This window comes from Protopterus annectens, chromosome 10.part0 (genome assembly GCF_019279795.1).
Source record: "Protopterus annectens isolate FY-2018-M chromosome 10.part0, PAN1.0, whole genome shotgun sequence".
NCBI classification, from domain to species: Eukaryota; Metazoa; Chordata; order Ceratodontiformes; family Protopteridae; genus Protopterus; species Protopterus annectens.
In genome coordinates this window covers 1,150,774,367-1,150,792,672 of record NC_056744.1, presented here as the reverse complement: position 1 = coordinate 1,150,792,672, position 18,306 = coordinate 1,150,774,367, and the positions used below count along the sequence as shown (strand labels likewise).

General features: G+C 37.0%; 1 protein-coding gene across 1 annotated transcript in view; it reads right to left on the bottom strand.

Annotated features, from left to right (window-relative positions):
• The window catches only part of LOC122813522 (carboxyl-terminal PDZ ligand of neuronal nitric oxide synthase protein-like), a 2,813,298-nt gene that overhangs the window by 76,473 nt on the left and 2,718,519 nt on the right, over positions 1 to 18,306 (bottom strand). The window lies entirely within an intron of this gene.

Here is an 18,306-nt window from a genome sequence, read left to right as displayed (position 1 = left end):
AACAACTACATCTGAAGCAGCACTAGCCTACTCCCTTATACCAGATACCATGTACTGGCAATCACTTCTTCTGGCTAGTTAACACAAAGGAAGGAAGAAGAATACAGAACATTGTTGGTGCTATGTATATACATATATTTCAACTGCATGTATCTCTCTCTCTCTATATATATATATATACACACACACACACACACACACACACACACACACACACACATAACAGTGCTATGCACTCAGCATACACACAATACATACATTAACACACACACACACACATATATATATAAATATATATATATATATATATATATACACACACACACACATACACAACAACACACAGCTAAATGGAAAACAAAGTGTACTGTAAAGAAAGAGGTGGTGTTGGCTGTGCCATGGCATTCTTATCCAGAATGGCAAATAATTAAAATGGCAAACAAAAGAACCTAAATGGGACAAAAACAATGGTGAGCACATTTTTAGCAATATCCTCTTTGTTGACAGAAAATGAAAATAAACATAATGAAATGATTGAAAATGTTTTAGTAGCTGCATATGTAGCCTCAGTGGCAAGAGAGTAAAACAGCAATTTTCTAAAGATATAATTTAACCAATCCCCATACGAAATTAAACAATGACAGTGTATGATGAAGTCACAGGATAACATGAAGGTGCACAAATACTAATGGCGTCCATATTTGATTTTTTACAGAAACTGCTTAATAGCTTAATATACAGCAAATGTATGGCTATACAAATGGGGGATGCAGATCTTTTAATTTAAAGTTTCATTTTAAATCCACTATTTTTCACTTTTCTTTTTTTAGATGCCTGCCAATAATCATAATCTAAAATTGATTTATGAGATGACTACCACCATATTTCAAATTATACACCCATTACTTTTTAAACAGCTGCAACAGCCCCTCTCTGCTAACTACCTGGTCGGTCCTTCCCTTACTCCATCCTATGGCCATTTGGACAATGGTGTGGTTAAAAGATGACTGGCAGAGAGGCTGTTATCCCTGCAGGCTGAGGTGATTTTTTTTAGCCTGTGACACCTCCCTCGGTGGATTGATGTGTGTTACTAAAAGCATGGTTTGCAGTACTACCCTGTGAAATGTGTGATTCCACTGATGCTGACTATGGTACCATGCACTGTTTGACAGCCTAAAGCACACATCCTGATCTTTGTGTGGCCTGCTCTATCAGGTGTCACTCTAGTACACCGATCTATCACCTCCCCCTCCTATCAGGAAATGTGAGCTAACATAGCCACTCACTCCTACCACCAATATCCAGGTCTATAGTCGATTCTGAATCATACTCAGGGTTTCATAATACACTTCTGTCTAAAATGTATCATTAGAACAAGCAGCAGGCCTAAAAGGCTCCAGAAACTGCTAAATTTCACTGAAAAAATCAGTCACTGCTAGCTTGTTCAAAGGTATTGTTTTTTTTACAGCAATAATAAATTGAGAAGTTTATACATCAAGAATGAGTTCAGACTGGGAAATAAAATCAAAAGGTGTTCATTCTGAAAAACAGAATGTTAAAATATTTCATAAAACATCAGAGGGTCCTAATCTAGGATTTTTGGACATTCTGGGAAAAATGCAATATATCACTTAATACAATAAAACCGTGTCAACTTTTTATTTTAAATTCTGACACACAGCATAAGTCATTACATAAAATATATACATTGTATTAGACTGTTTATACTTGGTTATATCACTGAATCATTAACAGTGACATACAGCACAGAGACGGTACTTTTTGATTTTCATTAAACTAACAAATAGCTTAAAGCTCCTTGATAACTTTGATTAATGATCATGCAAGGCCTCCTCGGTATAGAGGACTAGTTTTAGTTTTAACCATAGGGCTTTTGTCAGACTGAGTAAGTTGCTCAGAGTCAGAGCTTGCAGACTGCAGCTGTTTGAATCAAACCTAGGTATGCAGTATGCATTTCATTGCTTTGGCAATTAAACCTGTTCTGTTGACAATTATGTATTATGGTATAATTAGAAGTGTTATATTTGTATGCTGAACTGCTGGGAAAGCTTATTAGATCAGCCATGACTTTGGCTAAATATACAGGCAGAATGTCATTACAGAAAACATCAGTAAGCTTAGTGTCATTTACTGAGTAAATTAGTTCCTTGAAATCAGTCAAAACTTCAATGGAAGTAAAAGCAGTGCAGCTGAAACTTGCATACTGCACCCCCCCCCTTTGAAACAGTACAGTCCGTAGACTTTGGTTATTTATTTGGCAGCTGTCAGACTGCTTAGCTATCTACAACCTATTTGACATTCCCCTGCAGAGTGAAACTTCTCAAACCTTCCAAGCAATCTGTCATAGCTCTGTACTGGTTGAACTCCCACACTAAGACAGTTGAGGCAAAGAGCTTCACACAGTATAACTTGCAATGAAGAAGTATTACACTCTGTGTTAAGTTTGGAGAATTTTATGCATGAGGTGCAAACAACAGAAAAGAACAATAAACAGCAGATGATAAAATGACATGGAATCTCTGATATGTCTCCTTACCTTAACAAAGTGCTCGGAAAGCATGGCATAAGTAGAGAAGAAGGGGAAAAGGTTTGTAAAAAGCGGGCAACAGATACGAACATTCTGGAAACAATTATTTCTGGAGGGTTACTGTATTTTTATTTAATATAATCACATACATATGTGATTGAAGGAAATCAGTGAGAGGCTTGCTTGTACTGACACACACAAAAACAATGACAATTGTACAAGTTCAGGAGTACAGTTTTATGCTGTTTATTAATACGAATACAGAAAATTCTGTAACATAGTAAGGCCATTAGCATTATCATGCATTAAAAAATAAACAAAGCAGGATGCCAGAGTATAGCTGAATGGAAAGCGAATTGCACTGTAAAGGAAGATGCCTTCATGCTGGCTGCCTTTGGTACCTGAAGGTGTGATCGTAACGTAGCTTCAAATGTTTCATAATCTAAAATTGATTTATGAGATGACTACCACCATATTTCAAATTATACACCCATTACTTTTTAAACAGCTGCAACATCCCATCAATGTTGTGCTAAAATTATATCAGCTTAAACAGCAAGACTAATAAAAACTGAGGAACATTCTCAAATGCTATTTTTCTGCGAAACAAGAGTAAGAAAACACGGGCATGTCTCATACCCCCACAACAATAACAGTCACAGTGAAATCAATTCTTACTGCCTGAATTAAGAACCAATGTTAGAAAGATGGAAATGTGTGTCATGTGAATACAGAATCCCTATTGTAAAATCTTCACCCAAATACAAACTCCCAGAGTGAAACCGCACAGCTTCAGGCCCTCGATGGCCAAGTACTAGTACAATTCTTAAGGAGAGTAGAACATGTTTTGGATCTGTATTTTCCAGATTTGTGGCTAGCTGAAAATAAGCAAGTGTTTACTAAACACTTAACTTGATTCACCAAAACAAATAAATAAATGGATTTGCATTATTAACAATGGAGCTGCCTAAGCTCTGGACATAAAAAAATAAAATCTCCCTGAAGTACAACAAAACCAATGTATACAGCACAAAAACCACAACACACCATACAAAACACATCCCCATATCAACATAAAGACACTTGGATGATTAGAAATAGAAAACAAAATTAATATGTACTGTCTAGACTTTGGTCACACTAACTTATACTCTTCAAACTGCACAGCTACAATAGCCATGTTATTCTGGTACCTGCATGTAAAACCTCAGCATTCATTAATACACACATGCTAGACATATAGTAGAAATGGCAAGGACATGCATGTGTGCTCAAATGCTTTGCTTTGAGCAAAATACTCCCGATTATGGAACATCATGCTTCCCCCAAGTCAGGTCATTGGAATAAAGCAAAACTTTCAAACAAGTCCTTAAAGACTACAAGTGAATCTACAGATACAGTCCACAATGAAAATATTTTCCACAATTATGAACCACCGAGATGCTCCAGGACTACTATATCCCACACCTGACTTTCTTTCCTGTTCCCCTGAAACTTTTGAACAACTTTGGTCTACCTTTCCCACTGTCACTACCAATTCCACCCATTCAACCTCCCTCATTCATGCACCTGAACTATAACCTGTGTCTGAGTTCCTAGGTTCATAGATTAGTACTAAGCTAATTGCCCTCGCGAGACATTTTAAGCCTAGCCAATTATCCCTTGTGAGACTCAAACCCTGCACCTTGTGTTTGTAAGGCAAACACCTTAACCATTAGGCCACCCTCCAAACATACCTCTTCTCTCCCTTGCCCCTCCAGTCAAAAAATCTCCCTATTGATTACGATACTGTATGCTATGCTCCATCTACAATTTGACGTACAGATCCTTTTCAGCTTAATTCAAAGCAACTCAGTCCGCCTAACAAATATAACCTCATACTTTGGCACCACCTAGCCTCTATTACTGCAATTCACAAACTGATACTTCATTCTGCATCCCTTTTATATTACTAAACATCCTTCCCATTTCTTTTGTTCAGTCTACACTTCAGACTACTCTGCTGCCTATAATATGAGATTGAATATGGCATTCAACCTATGCAAACACAAACCTTTTGGGATACTAATTCATAATACAAAAATGATTATGAACCTGTCACATATTACTGGAGCTAATTACTTTCCTGTGCCTGGCACTACTGGCTGTTATATATAGTTATTAACTTGATAACTTTAACAATAAAATGTGAATGTCTGTGTCTTTCAAATGCAAACTTCTAACATAGTAAACTGTTAAACAAGACTTTTACTTTGCTTAAATATTAAAGGTGCTACAATTTGTCACATTGTATTTTGTTCGCAGAAAATGTTGTATATCTTTAAGCAAACCAATATGCTTTCACATGTCAGTATGTCACATCTTGATTTGCTAAGTCCAAATTTCTGAGTGCAGTAGTTAAGGCAACAAATACACAAACACTACCACTGCAAAACTGGCTTAGATGGTCCTAGGCCATAAAGACTCCCAAAATCCACGAAGAAAAGTCAAATAAAAACTTATTTTATTAGTAGTACAAAAGGAATAAGCGCTTTCATCCTGCTTAACAGGAATTCATCAGATTCAACAATAAAATAGCATTGCAGGTGCTTGTATAGATGTGGAAATGAGGTAAAAGGAAGCGATGTATTAATTAAGAACTCTAGCTACTTACAGATATAGGTACATTACAACATAAATAACTTTTACCAAAATAACATGAATAAAAAAATCATTTTTCAATAAAAGAAAAACATATTTAAACACTTGCATGTTAAAATGCACTTTAAAATACATGTAAAAAGTATGTTTTAAAAAATATATATTAAAAAATGTGTATACTAAAAAGTACTATATGAAGTGTTGTGTTATGTTGCATCACTCAGGCTCTAAGTTCTAAAAAAGGTCTGCGTGGGATGTAATCGTTAATACCTGGACGGTTACTGGCATTAAGCCTCAACTGCCAGACCACTTCTTTCTCTTCTAAAAAGAGCTTAGTGCTACCACCCCTAGGATTAACAAATACTTTTTCTAGAATAGCAAATTTAAAGGTGTGACAAGTTTTGTTGTTCATCAAATGTCTATATAAGGCACTATTTGCATTCTTCTTTCTAATATTATACATATGCTCATAGATTCTATTCTTTAAAGGTTTTTCAGTTTTTCCGACATAAAATGCCAGGCATGTGGGACACAAGACTAAATATACAACATTATGTGTATTACAGTTCCAAGACTAAATATACAACATTATGTGTATTACAGTTCCAAGACTAAATATACAACATTATGTGTATTACAGTTCCAAGACTAAATATACAACATTATGTGTATTACAGTTCCAAGACTAAATATACAACATTATGTGTATTACAGTTCCAAGACTCAATATACAACATTATGTGTATTACAGTTCCAAGACTAAATATACAACATTATGTGTATTACAGTTCCAAGACTAAATATACAACATTATGTACAGTTCCAAGACTAAATATACAACATTATGTGTATTACAGTTCCAAGACTAAATATACAACATTATGTGTATTACAGTTCCAAGACTAAATATACAACATTATGTGTATTACAGTTCCAAGACTAAATATACAACATTATGTGTATTACAGTTCCAAGACTAAATATACAACATTATGTGTATTACAGTTCCAAGACTAAATATACAACATTATGTGTATTACAGTTCCAAGACTAAATATACAACATTATGTGTATTACAGTTCCCTTTCTGAAACTTAATTTTAGTCCTATTTATGTTAGCCAACTGTACATCCAAATTCTCACAAAAAAACACACACTGGTTACATGAACTACATTTTCTTGTACCTTGCGGGCCTCTATTTGAACTGGGTGGTTTAAATTTCTCAAAACTACTCTTGAGATTAACTCCTGTCTTATACACAAAAGTCGGTGAAATTCCTAATAAATTGTAAATGTCCCCATCACCCCTAAGGACATTCCACTTTTTTGACACCACTTCTTTAATCACTGATCAATAAGAACTTAACTTGAGCACCATAGCTCTGGAATGCACACTATCATATCATCATCACGGACCATCTGAGCCAGTTTTGCAGTGGTAGTGTTTATGTAAATCTTGATTTTCCACAAGTGTTGTATTGTGCTGATTCAGATGAAAGGAAAAATGTAGGGAAGGTTTTTTTTTGGTGACTTTTTCCTTTTCTTCAATCATGGAGGAAATCTTTTTATAGAGTTTTTGGCTATTGTTCTGTGTTTTAATAAATTGCGATGGCTATGATTTTTCAGACTGGTGTGATTCTGGCATGTACATGCATGAGCTGTGATAATTTGCACCTTGACTATTAATCTTAAAATCCATGTATTTGTGTTGTTTGCATATTTAGAACTGTTGTATTTATAATTTAGTACTGATTTTTTGTCCCTGGGAATTATCCCATGTAAATGAACTTGTTTTTGGAGATACATTATGAGTCAAGAAACATTAAATAAATAGATAGCACAGTGGTGCAGTGGATAGTGTTGTCACCTCACAGTAAGAAGCTCCCCAGTTCAATTCTCAGCTGGGGTGCCTTCTGAGCAGAGTCTACATGCCCTCCCTGTGTTCACTTGGGTTTCCTCCTACATTCCAAAGACATGCAATAGGTGGATTAGACACTCTAAATTGGCCATAGGTGTGAGTGGATGGTGTTTAAGAACTACTGTAGCAGGTCTAGCCCCTTGGAGGTGTGAAAAAAAAACTTGGCTCTAGATGATTATCATTGTTGAAGTGATACCTTGACCCCATGTGCAAAAATGTGAAAAGGGGTGGGGATGGATAAATGGATAAAATACAGACAAAACACTTGCAATTATTTTCAATAACACAACGTTTTGAGAAGCAGTGACACAACTTGATGTTATTTAGGTTCATAGGTTTATACTAGGCTATCTGCCCTAAGACATTTATAAGCCTAGCCCAAAGTTTTGTGGCTTACGCCACCCCTTATGTTAAAAAATATTGTGCCCATTAGTTTGTTGTGCCTCTGTCCAGCAGTGACACAGAGATGATTCCCGGGGTAAACCTACGATCTCCCATCCACCGGTCAAGATTTCTCTTGAACAGAGCCAGTGAGGTGCTCTGCCTCACATGGACCGGGATTTTATTCCACAGCATAGGGAGTCTCTGAGTGACAAATCTATCTCTCCAGCATGTCTTATTTATATCCGTGCTAAAGGTTTAAGTCGCTTGCTCTAGTGGATCTGGTAGATTTGGATTTTTTGAGGTGGAGCATGTCCATTAATTCCGGGTTGGACATGGCCTTGTATGTCAGGCACAGGTCACCTCTGAGCAGACGGTATGTGACTGAATAGAGCTGGAGTTTCTTCAGTCTGGCAGCATATGACAGATTTTGGAATCCCTTTATCCTTTTGGTGAGGAACTTTCTTCCTTAAATATGACAGCCAATAGGATTAGGAGGATACATTGTACAACCTTCTTTCCTTTTTTATTTTTCAGGCAAGGGTATTATTATTATTACTATTGTTATCATCGCGCTAGCTGCAGTTTTATAAGATGATCAGAGGAGCTAACAGTACTGTTGATGAAACATTAGTAGGACTACAAAGACCCACCATTATTTACTAATTTAAAGATGCTAATTGACCGACATACCATGTCACGAACTGCTGAAGATCACAATGCTTTTATAGGGCCCTGTATTTCAGGACTCTGTTATAATTCAGTTAACAGCATTTGCCTGTCTGTTGCCAGTTCTTGTTACTCTGAAATGGCCGTGTCACATCCAAGGTAATTTGATGAAACAATAAGTGATAAGAAGTGGTAAGGGCATAGTTTTTATCAGCTGAGATTTCATACCATCAAGTACAATGGGACAAATTAAAATCTACATTGTAATATTAACAGAGACTGTTGGCATGACGGACACTTTTCCTAAAGGATCCCCTGCCAAGGGGTTAAGTTCTGTCTACATATCAAAGTAGCTCCCTAATTCTCCTTTAATTCAACCTGGATGAGTGGATGACAATTCATAACTTCTGCTTGTCAGACATTATGGAGAGAAGGAGCAAACAGTCTGAATTGCAGAGGCTTGGTTCCTAACGGTCTACTTAACTGATAGCTTAGTACACACTTAATGGCTTATAAACTTCTCAGCTCTACAGAAAGGCTGCACAGCTGGTTGTGCAGTTTATAAGATTTCTGCTGCATAACAGTGCACTGGATCTGGAGAATGCCTCACCAGTAGGGGGTTCTACACAAGTCTCTCTGCTACCCAAGCATTCTTTAGAGGCACTTGCATTAACAATCTCAAGACCTGGTCCTGCTCATCTTGAGATACATTCCATTGACTGAATAACATGACATTAAGAAGATGGTCCTTGGCCTATGTATGTTTTATTGTGACTTGGACTAAACCAAAAATTATAATGTTATACTTCCTTTAGAGTCCGATCTGTTTAGTGTTTTGGATTATTATCATTTCCACGAAGAAAGGAAAACACTCTCAATAGGAGTTATCTGGGGAACCACCACTCTTTTTTCATTCTTCCTTTTTTAAGGAATTTTATTGATAAAGCTCTGATATTACAACTTGAGACCCACATCTTAGCCTTGGACCTCAACTATCACTTTTCAGTACATTAGTGGACATCACTACACCACAGACATAGCCCTTAACATTATGAAGGATATTCTTAGAACAAAGTTTAAAGATGTGCTTTATCTTTGACTTCACCAATTTCTCGACAGCAGATGAGTCAGTAGATCACTGAATCATGACAGAATGGCTGAGAACCTGCTACAACCAACCTGGGATGCTGTTACACTGGTTAAATTCTGCCTAGCTGATCACAACTGTCTCTGTAATCATAATATCTTACTGTTCATATGCAAAGGCCAAATGTTCTACTACAGTATAGATTATATTTATCATCAAAATGTCACCACAAGTGACACTGTTAGGTACTATAATTTGGATTATTCCAGCTAACATGGTAATGCCTGGCTGTCCCTCTTATCTGATCTTTCATCTCCAGTCAGTGACTTCTGTGGAGACTTAACATGTGCCCATAACTACACTGTAAATAACTGGTTCAGACTAACCTCTGCTAAGGCAGAAATCATGGCAGTGAAAGCTACTGCCAGATGTTTGCTTATTCCTTGTATTTATCCTGTAACTTTATTGGACAGTAAGAACTATGCGATTTTTTTTGTATAATCTTGGCTTAACTCTGGACAAAAAGTTCTAGCGCAAGAATCGGGTGTTAGTAGTTGTGCAGGCCTCATTTTCCATTTGAATGACATCACTATGCTACAATATTACATTCTTAGTAGTGATCAACCACTAACAAACAACAAACGTTTTGCAAAGTGCCACTAACCACCAACCAAGAAGAAGTAACAGAGGCGCCTGGGTCCAAACATACACCATAAGCTCCAAATTGTACGGAACTGCTTAGTAGTGACCTTTCAACAGCACTACTTATACGGAGGAATATTCATAAACTGCTAAACTGCTGATTTATCATTTTCATTTCAAATACTTGTACAATAAAATGCAGGAACTCAATTCTAGTTTGTGGCTGTTAATGTTCTTTATTGATTACACTCATAAATTTCAGTCAATGCCTCTAGATTAGAAGACTGTGTGCACTTTTTTGTTGAATGTGGAGTGGTTGGTTGTCCATTAAAACACTATTTATAATTATTAGCAAACATACTGAGGTCTTAGCAAAGGGTTTATATGCTTTAAGTGGATCTTCGGAAACCTAGTTCTTCATAAAGTTGAAACGCAAGTGCTCATCTGTGTTTAAGTCTAAAGTAAAATGTAAATTAGCAAGAAAAACACTCTGATAGTAGCAGACATTCTGTCCCTTACTGGCCACTCTTGTTCATGATATCTTTTAAAATAAGGTGGAGGGAGAGATAGTAATAAAACTAGCAAGTATTATAGGAAGTAAAGCTTCAGAATAAGTACAGTGTCAGTTCTGTCACTGCATCCGCTGACTTCAGTTTCAAATAAAACATCTAACATTAATTATAATACCTGCTGAGGCAGTATTAATGTCAGCACAATAGTTAGACCATCAGAACATTAAAAAAATACATATTTATGTTCATAAGTTTCTTGAAGACCTTTCTTTATGCCACCAACAAGATAATTATCACAATATGCTTTGCAGATTAGGTTGTTTTGTATCAGCAGGGGTGTGATTTTGTGCATTACAAAGACTACAGAATAGGGAAACTGGCACTCTGTTGTGAAAATGTGAAGCTGTAAAAGAACCTAGTACATTTAGCATGTCAAGAGATCATTGGACCACACACTCACAGACACACACACACACACACACACATATATATGGTGCATTTTAATTTTATATATATATATATATATATAGATAGATAGATAGATAGATATAAATAGTGCATTTTAATCAAGATGATGTGCCCCATATGTCTTAAAAGGAACAGTATTAGCCACATTATGCACATTTGTTTCTTCAGTTGATTTAGTTTGGTCAAATCTCACTCTTCATGACCTCAAGGACTTTAGCATGCCAGATTTGTCTGTTGAGGACTGCTTCTTTAAGTTATTACAAATTAATATTCATTACTTTAGTAATATTATTCACCTACCTTAACCTATGCCACCCCTTCTCTTTTGGTCTTTGATCTTTCCCATCATCAATATAATTTGTGGTGAATCTTGTCTTTGCATTATGTGGTTAAAGTATTTTCGTTTTAGTTTTACTATCAGGCCTTCCAATGATCAACCTGGATTTATTTCCTTTAGTATTGACTGCTCTTACTGCAGTCCATGGAAATCTCAAAAAACTCTCCAACACTACAGTTCAAAATCATCAATTTTCCAGTGCAAAGCTCACTTCTATTCCAGCTCTTACAGTCATATGTTATTACTGAGAAAACCATAACTGAATATATGGATCTTTGTGTTGACAACGATGTCCTCGTTCTTTAACATCTAATTCAGATTTGCTGCTTTCCTTCCAAAAAGCAAACATTTTAAATTCAGGGTTGCAAGTACCATCTGCAGAGATTTTTGAGCCCAGGAACAAAAATATGTCACTCCCTTGACTTCTACATTGCCTTAGTAAAGAATTGATGGGGTTAGCTGACATTTTTATTATTTTTTTTGTTATGTTGATTAACAAGACATCTTTGACATTTTCTACTTTCACCTTCTTCAAAAGGATCTTCAGCTCTTCCTCACTTTCAGCCATTAGTGGTATCATTTGCATAGTTTACATTGTTAATATTTCTCCCTTTTGATATTAGGATCTCATTTGACTAACTCATAATTTCACATGAGAAATTCATCACATTAGTTGATTAAGCAGGGTGACAATATACAGGGATACTCCTTTCCCAGTCTTGAACCACTCAGTCATCCCATTCTTGGTTTTAAATGTTGCTTTTTATTCTGCATACAGTTTCCTTAACAGGCAAATATGATCTGGTATTACCACTTCTCTGACAACTTGCAAAGTTTATGGCTCACTCAATGAAACTCTTTCACGTAGTCAGCAAAGCAGAAGTAAATACTCTTCTGCTACTCGCTTACTACTTCTGTTATCCAACAGATGTTGTTGATTTGACCTCTGGTGCATCTGTCCCTTCTACAACCAGCTTGTACATTTGACAGTTCCTGAGCCATATATTGCTGGAGTCAAGCATGCAGAATAGCAATAATAATACCCATTTAATAACCAGGTAGGTCCACTGGACACAATCCCTTTTCAGGGGTGACCTTAGAGCAATTAAGAGACTTGCTTACGGCTACACAGTGGGCAATTGAAGCCTGAGGGAATCAAACTCTGGACCACATAAATCTGAACTACAGAAACTAAAGTACACAGTCTTAACCCTCTGTGCCAGAAGAAGAAGAATTACTTTACCAGCATGTAGATCAAGTGTAACTGTTCAATAATTTTAACACTCTTAAAATTGTCCTTTTTATGACTGGAATATAAATCAACCTTCTCATTTGTCATGTTTTTTTTTTCAAAGGTGCTGGCAAATTCCATGCAGAACTATAACAGCATAATTTAACAAGATTTTAAGCAACTCAGCTGAAATTGAATCACCTCTTGTGGCATCGTTGTTAGCATTCCTTTTTCAGGCCCATTTAACTTCACTCTCCAGGATCTAGCTCTGGTTAGAGAACATACCATCATATGTATCAGTGATGTTGGGATCCTTCTGATACAGTTCTGTACGTACCTGTTACCTCCTCTTAAAATCTCTTGCTTCTGTTAGTTTCTTCCCATTTTCGTCTGTTATCATGCCCATTTTAACTTGCAAGTTTCTCTGGATATTAAATCACCAATCTTCTTGAGCAGCCATCTTGACCTTCCTTTTCTACTGCATTCTTCCATTTTTTGCACTGTTCATTTATATATACCTCCTCATCTCTCCTTGCTGTTCTCTGAAATGCTGCATTCAATTTGATATATATTTTTCTTACCCACACTGCCTTTTGCTCTCCTACTTTCCTTGGCTACATCTAAACATCTATAGAAAACCATTTGGCCTTCTAAACTTTGATGCAATCTCCTGAACAGTATCATCAATTTCTGTCCACAGTTATATTCAGGTACTCTCTTCACCAGGTATAATCCCTTGAACATGTTCCTCACCTCCACTATATATACATACATTTGGAATACTCTTAATCTTGTATCTCACTGGCCTAGATGCTTTTATTTTTTTTTTCAATTTAGTTTTAAATGTTTCAAAAAGAAGCTGATGGCCTGAGTCACAGTCAGCTCCAAGTCTTGTTTTTTGCCAACTGTGTAGAACTCTTCTACCTCTGACTGCAAAGTACATAATCAGTCTAATTTTGGTAATGTTCATTTGGTGGTTACCATGTACAAAGCCATCTGTTAGGCTGTTGAATGTTTACTATGATCAGTGAATTATCTTGGCAAAATTCTACTAGTGTATGTAGAACTCCATTTTGGACTCCTAGGCCACACCTGTCTTTTTTTCAGTTATACTTTGACTAACAACTTTAGCATTCCAATCACTTGTGGTGAATGCAACATGTCCTTTTATTATGTTGCTTCCAAATGTTGCTGCAGAATCCTCATACATCTGCTCAAAGTCCCTTTTTAAACATCTGTGATTTGAGAATAAACTTGTACCGCCGTAATGTTGAATCTCGTCTTCTAGGTTAATTGATATAATTCAATAATTTTTTGGGTTATAACCAAGAACTGATTTTGGCACCGTTTTATTGACTATGAGGGCAATTCAATTTCTTCCTCAAGATTCTTGTCCACTTTAGTTCAATGCTCCCCAAGATCTCAGTGTTTATTCCTGTTATCTTACCCTTAATCACCTCAAGTTTACCAAGGTTCATGCCTCTAACATTTTGAGTTCCAGTGGTGTATGGTGAGGACTAGTACTACTTCTATTTGTCCATTAGTCTTTCTGACTAGTATGTTGGACACTTTCAGACGTGAGGGTCTCATCTTCTGGCAATATTTTGACATGTCTCTCATTGATTTTGCCCATGGGGTTTTCTTGTTGAAAAATATTGGAGTGACTCGCAATTCATTACTTTCTCCAGTGGACCAGCCTTTGACTGATCTCTCTGCCATGACATGGTCATTTTGGGTGGCCTTCTTATATGGTATGGCTCATAGCTTCACAGTCCAGAAGGTTTATTGGGATTTAAAAAGTTCCTACTTTCAAGTATTGCAAGGTTGTGCTTTCAGAAATGTGCTGGGGCAGGGACTCCATACTTCAGTTCTAGTCTGTAAGTCACTGCAAATGAATTTCTGATGATGTCTAGAAGTTGGGCGATCCCAGCTGTAGACTGTAAAATAGCCATGCTACATTATGCACAGTTGTGTATTTTGTGCTGTAAGGTATCATTTAAGGAACAGTTATTGTTGACTTCTGTGTTATTAAGTATATTGAGAGGGTTCTCAATTTGGAGAATTAAAAGCAATAATATTTGTTGTAGGCCTTGTTTCAGCAAACTTGAAGTTTCTTGATGATGGCTGTGCTTAGTAGGGCTACAAATCGGGTCTATATTACATAGTCAAAGTTCCGTAACTCTGAACACCTAATGGTTGAACCATTATGTTCAAAGTTACAGAACTTTGAGTATGTAAAAAAAAAAACTACACAGCGGATAAAACAATAACTTGTTGTAAGCAGGGGGGCAAGCCCCCCTGCTCCCCCACACCTCCCACTACTTAAATATACCAGTTCGGAGATTGCACCACATTGAAGTGAATGGAAACCTCTGCTTACGGAGATTTCCATTCAAACGCTCAAACTTTTACAAATTCGAACGTATGGTCTCAACCATATGTGATTCGAACTTGTAAGAGTTCGACTATACGATAGGAACCCCTACAAATCTACTTCCCTTTATTATGAGTGTCTAAGCTTTTTACTTTCTCCAGTGTGCAGTAACCTCATATTTAAAATGCATAAGTTTGAGGGGGTTTTGGGATATGCTCCCCTTTAAGAAAAACTTGTTTTATTTAGATTTTTATAGTCTGCTAGCAACCAGTTATTGGTATTGTCGCATCATGACTAACTAAGCAGTGGCAAACTGCTTGCCAATTCATATTCATATATTAACAATTCAAGTGTACTCTGAAGTGTTCATAGCAGAATTCAAGGGAAGAAAACATGAAAACATCTTGTTGGAGACTGTTTTTGTACTGTAAAAATATTACAAGGAAAATAGACACAAAAATGCTCAGCATTTGGAATGCGCTGGCTATGGAAACACATGTAAAAATGTCAAATGGAATGTATGTCATGATAAATCTGTTTCCATGCATCCTTATACGAGGATAAAGGAGAGGAACTGAATCTCCTGGTATGGAGCACCACCCGACTGTAGGCATGTAGAAATGATTAGGATACAACGCTACAGTCTCCTTATAGAAAATGAGGCATTCACAGCACATTATTCTGTGCAACACTGATACTCTTCTAGTTGAGGTAACAGCTAATCAGATTATATTTTTCCAAGTAAGACATTTGTGACCAAAATAAATACTAAGGTTTTCCACATTAGGAATTTTAAAGGCATTGTGTCCACTGTCTCAAAGGAGGTACCTGATTCAATTTCTAAAACAAAGTTTAAGTTTCAAAAAGAGTACAGCAGCCCTCTTTGGAGGGTTCAAGTATAGCACTGCATTAAGAAATAATTTAAACTAGGTAAACAAGACAACACAGGGGGTAACAAGGGAAGTATGACAACAGTGGAGCACAATACCATTTAAAAGGGAAGTAGGGAAGACCCTTAGAAAACTGCACAAGATAGAATCTAAGGAGGTTGCACTTATAGAGAACAGCTGGGCCTTTCACATCAAAAGCAATACTTTTCCTGTTTCAACTAATGAGGCTTTCATGTTGAAAGTCTCCTTACATCCTTAAACATCACAAGCAATGAAAATGCCAACAATGACTTGCTTCTTATTTTCTCAATATTCCATATGTATATCTGTTTACGTTCATTAGCCAGAATGGCATTTGCTCAAGTAATAGTGTGCTCGACGTACTTCCACGAAATATTGGAATGACAAATTCCAGTATACCCGACATAAAAACTGAACCTCAAAACTCCCTACCCCCTCTGGACCTACCAACAAGTGTTAACATGGGTCCAGAAGGGGGCGAGATTGGTGAAATGGGAATTTCGGTGTTTGGCATTCCTGTCGTTTGGGATGTAGGACATCGCATATGTGGACTCGAGTACATGCCATTCTGGCTAATGAAGGTATATTCAGCTTCATTCACAGTTTACAGTTAATACTATAACTTTATGAAGTTCAGTAGGTTCGTAGTCCTAGTACAATAGTTTATATAAAATCAGTATACTAATGATAGCCAAGTGACACAGATCTGACCATGAGCAAAGGAAATCTATCATTTACATCAATTCTCTCCATGTGTACAAGACCTCCATCTATACACACACACATCAAAGGTTGGAAATATCTGTGGTGACATTATGTCTACTTTATTTTGTATTAATTTTAAAGTAACTGGATGGCGACTACATAACTTGGACAGTCACTGTGAGGGTGGGAGTGAGTAACAGGACTGAAATAGAATATTCAGTCATGCCGTCTATTTTTTTTGTTCCCCATTGCATGCTGACCATCAGTTCCATGCAATCTTTTGCAATGTTTGATCCTCTCAGAGCAAGACCTTTTCCTGACCCATTTGTTCCATAAGAGATTAGACCCAATTGCTGTGCGGTCTTTCTGATAGCCATCAGAGTTTTTTCTGCTTCTGGCCCTAACTCTGCCCCCTGGTGGCTGACATAAGCACCCCATCACTGCAAAAGACTCAGCTATGGTCTCCCTCACTGTGTACATGCTTCTATAAACACGGTGAGGAGGGCTATCATTACCAGCTTGGCTAGATTATGCTCATGTTCCCCGGCTATGGTCGCATTCATTGTCTGCAGTCCTCTGCCTGCATGGTGATGACCAATCAACTAGAACCACCAATCCTTTCTCCCAGGATGGTGGCCAAGTTGACAATGGTCACCCAGTCTCATGCGCCCTCACCCAGTTCTTCTAGAGCATCAGATTTTGTTGAGCTTGGGACCTTTGGGGTGTTGTCAGGGATTGATTCTTCTTTGTCACACAGCTGCAAATTTACTCAAACTTATACTTTTTCCCTTTGTATTTCATCTTTAAGGATCTGCAGGACCTTATTCAGGAAACAGTTAAGGAATCAAAGCTGCAGCATACAGACAATGAAATGAAAAGGCTTGAATGACAGAAGATGACTTTTGCCTTAGTGCATGAAGAGAAGGTTTTCATTGAGAGGAAGATTGGCGAACTAAACAGAAATGCTTCATCTGTCTCTAGACCAAAAGACAGCTTTCAAAGTCAACAAATGGTTTCTTTTACTGCCTAATTCTGATCACTCTGAACCATGATAAACGCAGATAATGCATATAGCAGACTGCTTTCCTAGGACTCATAGATTCATATGTGTGGTGACCAAGCTTAAAGCCAAATGGCCATGGAAGAGCACAATGGTATGGATCCTGTGTTGGAACTTGTGGGTCCCGATACATCTCAACCTCTTTAGTACAAGAATTATGGAGAAAGTCAAAAATAATGGAGGTGGGGGGACAAAGGTCCAAAATGAAGAACAGATTTTGAATATTGCTGTTACAAAATTAGAGAATTACTACAATAACAGGTTTTGCATTAGTATGCATTTTCTGAAGGAAATGTTTAAAAATCAAATATCTGTCATTATTTAGTGACTTCAATCCTCAGTGGGATGCCAGAAAAGAACAAATTTTATGAGGAACAGACCAAAAACTGGAGGCAAAGACTGGGACACACTGCAAAATTCTGGACAATTGAGGGGTATGCCATGCAGTCATCCAATTCCATTCTGAAGGCATGACTGAGAGGTTCAGTTTAATTGTGTGTGTGTGTGTGTGTGTGTGTGTGTGTGTGTGTGTGTGTGTGTGGTGGGGGAGGGGTATTCCAAAGGTGTGGTAGTCTTTCAGGTATGAAGTTGTCACATTTTAAGTGTATGGTTGATGTTAAATTTTATTGAGGCTACATGTCTTCTTGTGTTCAGGTCACGGAGGTGTCATTCTAGACAAAGGATTGCAAACAGTAAGGTTTTTTTAATGCTACATATGTTGAGCACATAACTCTTGTAAGATGGTAGTAAGATGCAGAGAAGAATGACATTTGCTATATTCTAACTATAAGATAAGACTTGAAACCATTTGATTTTCTTCATT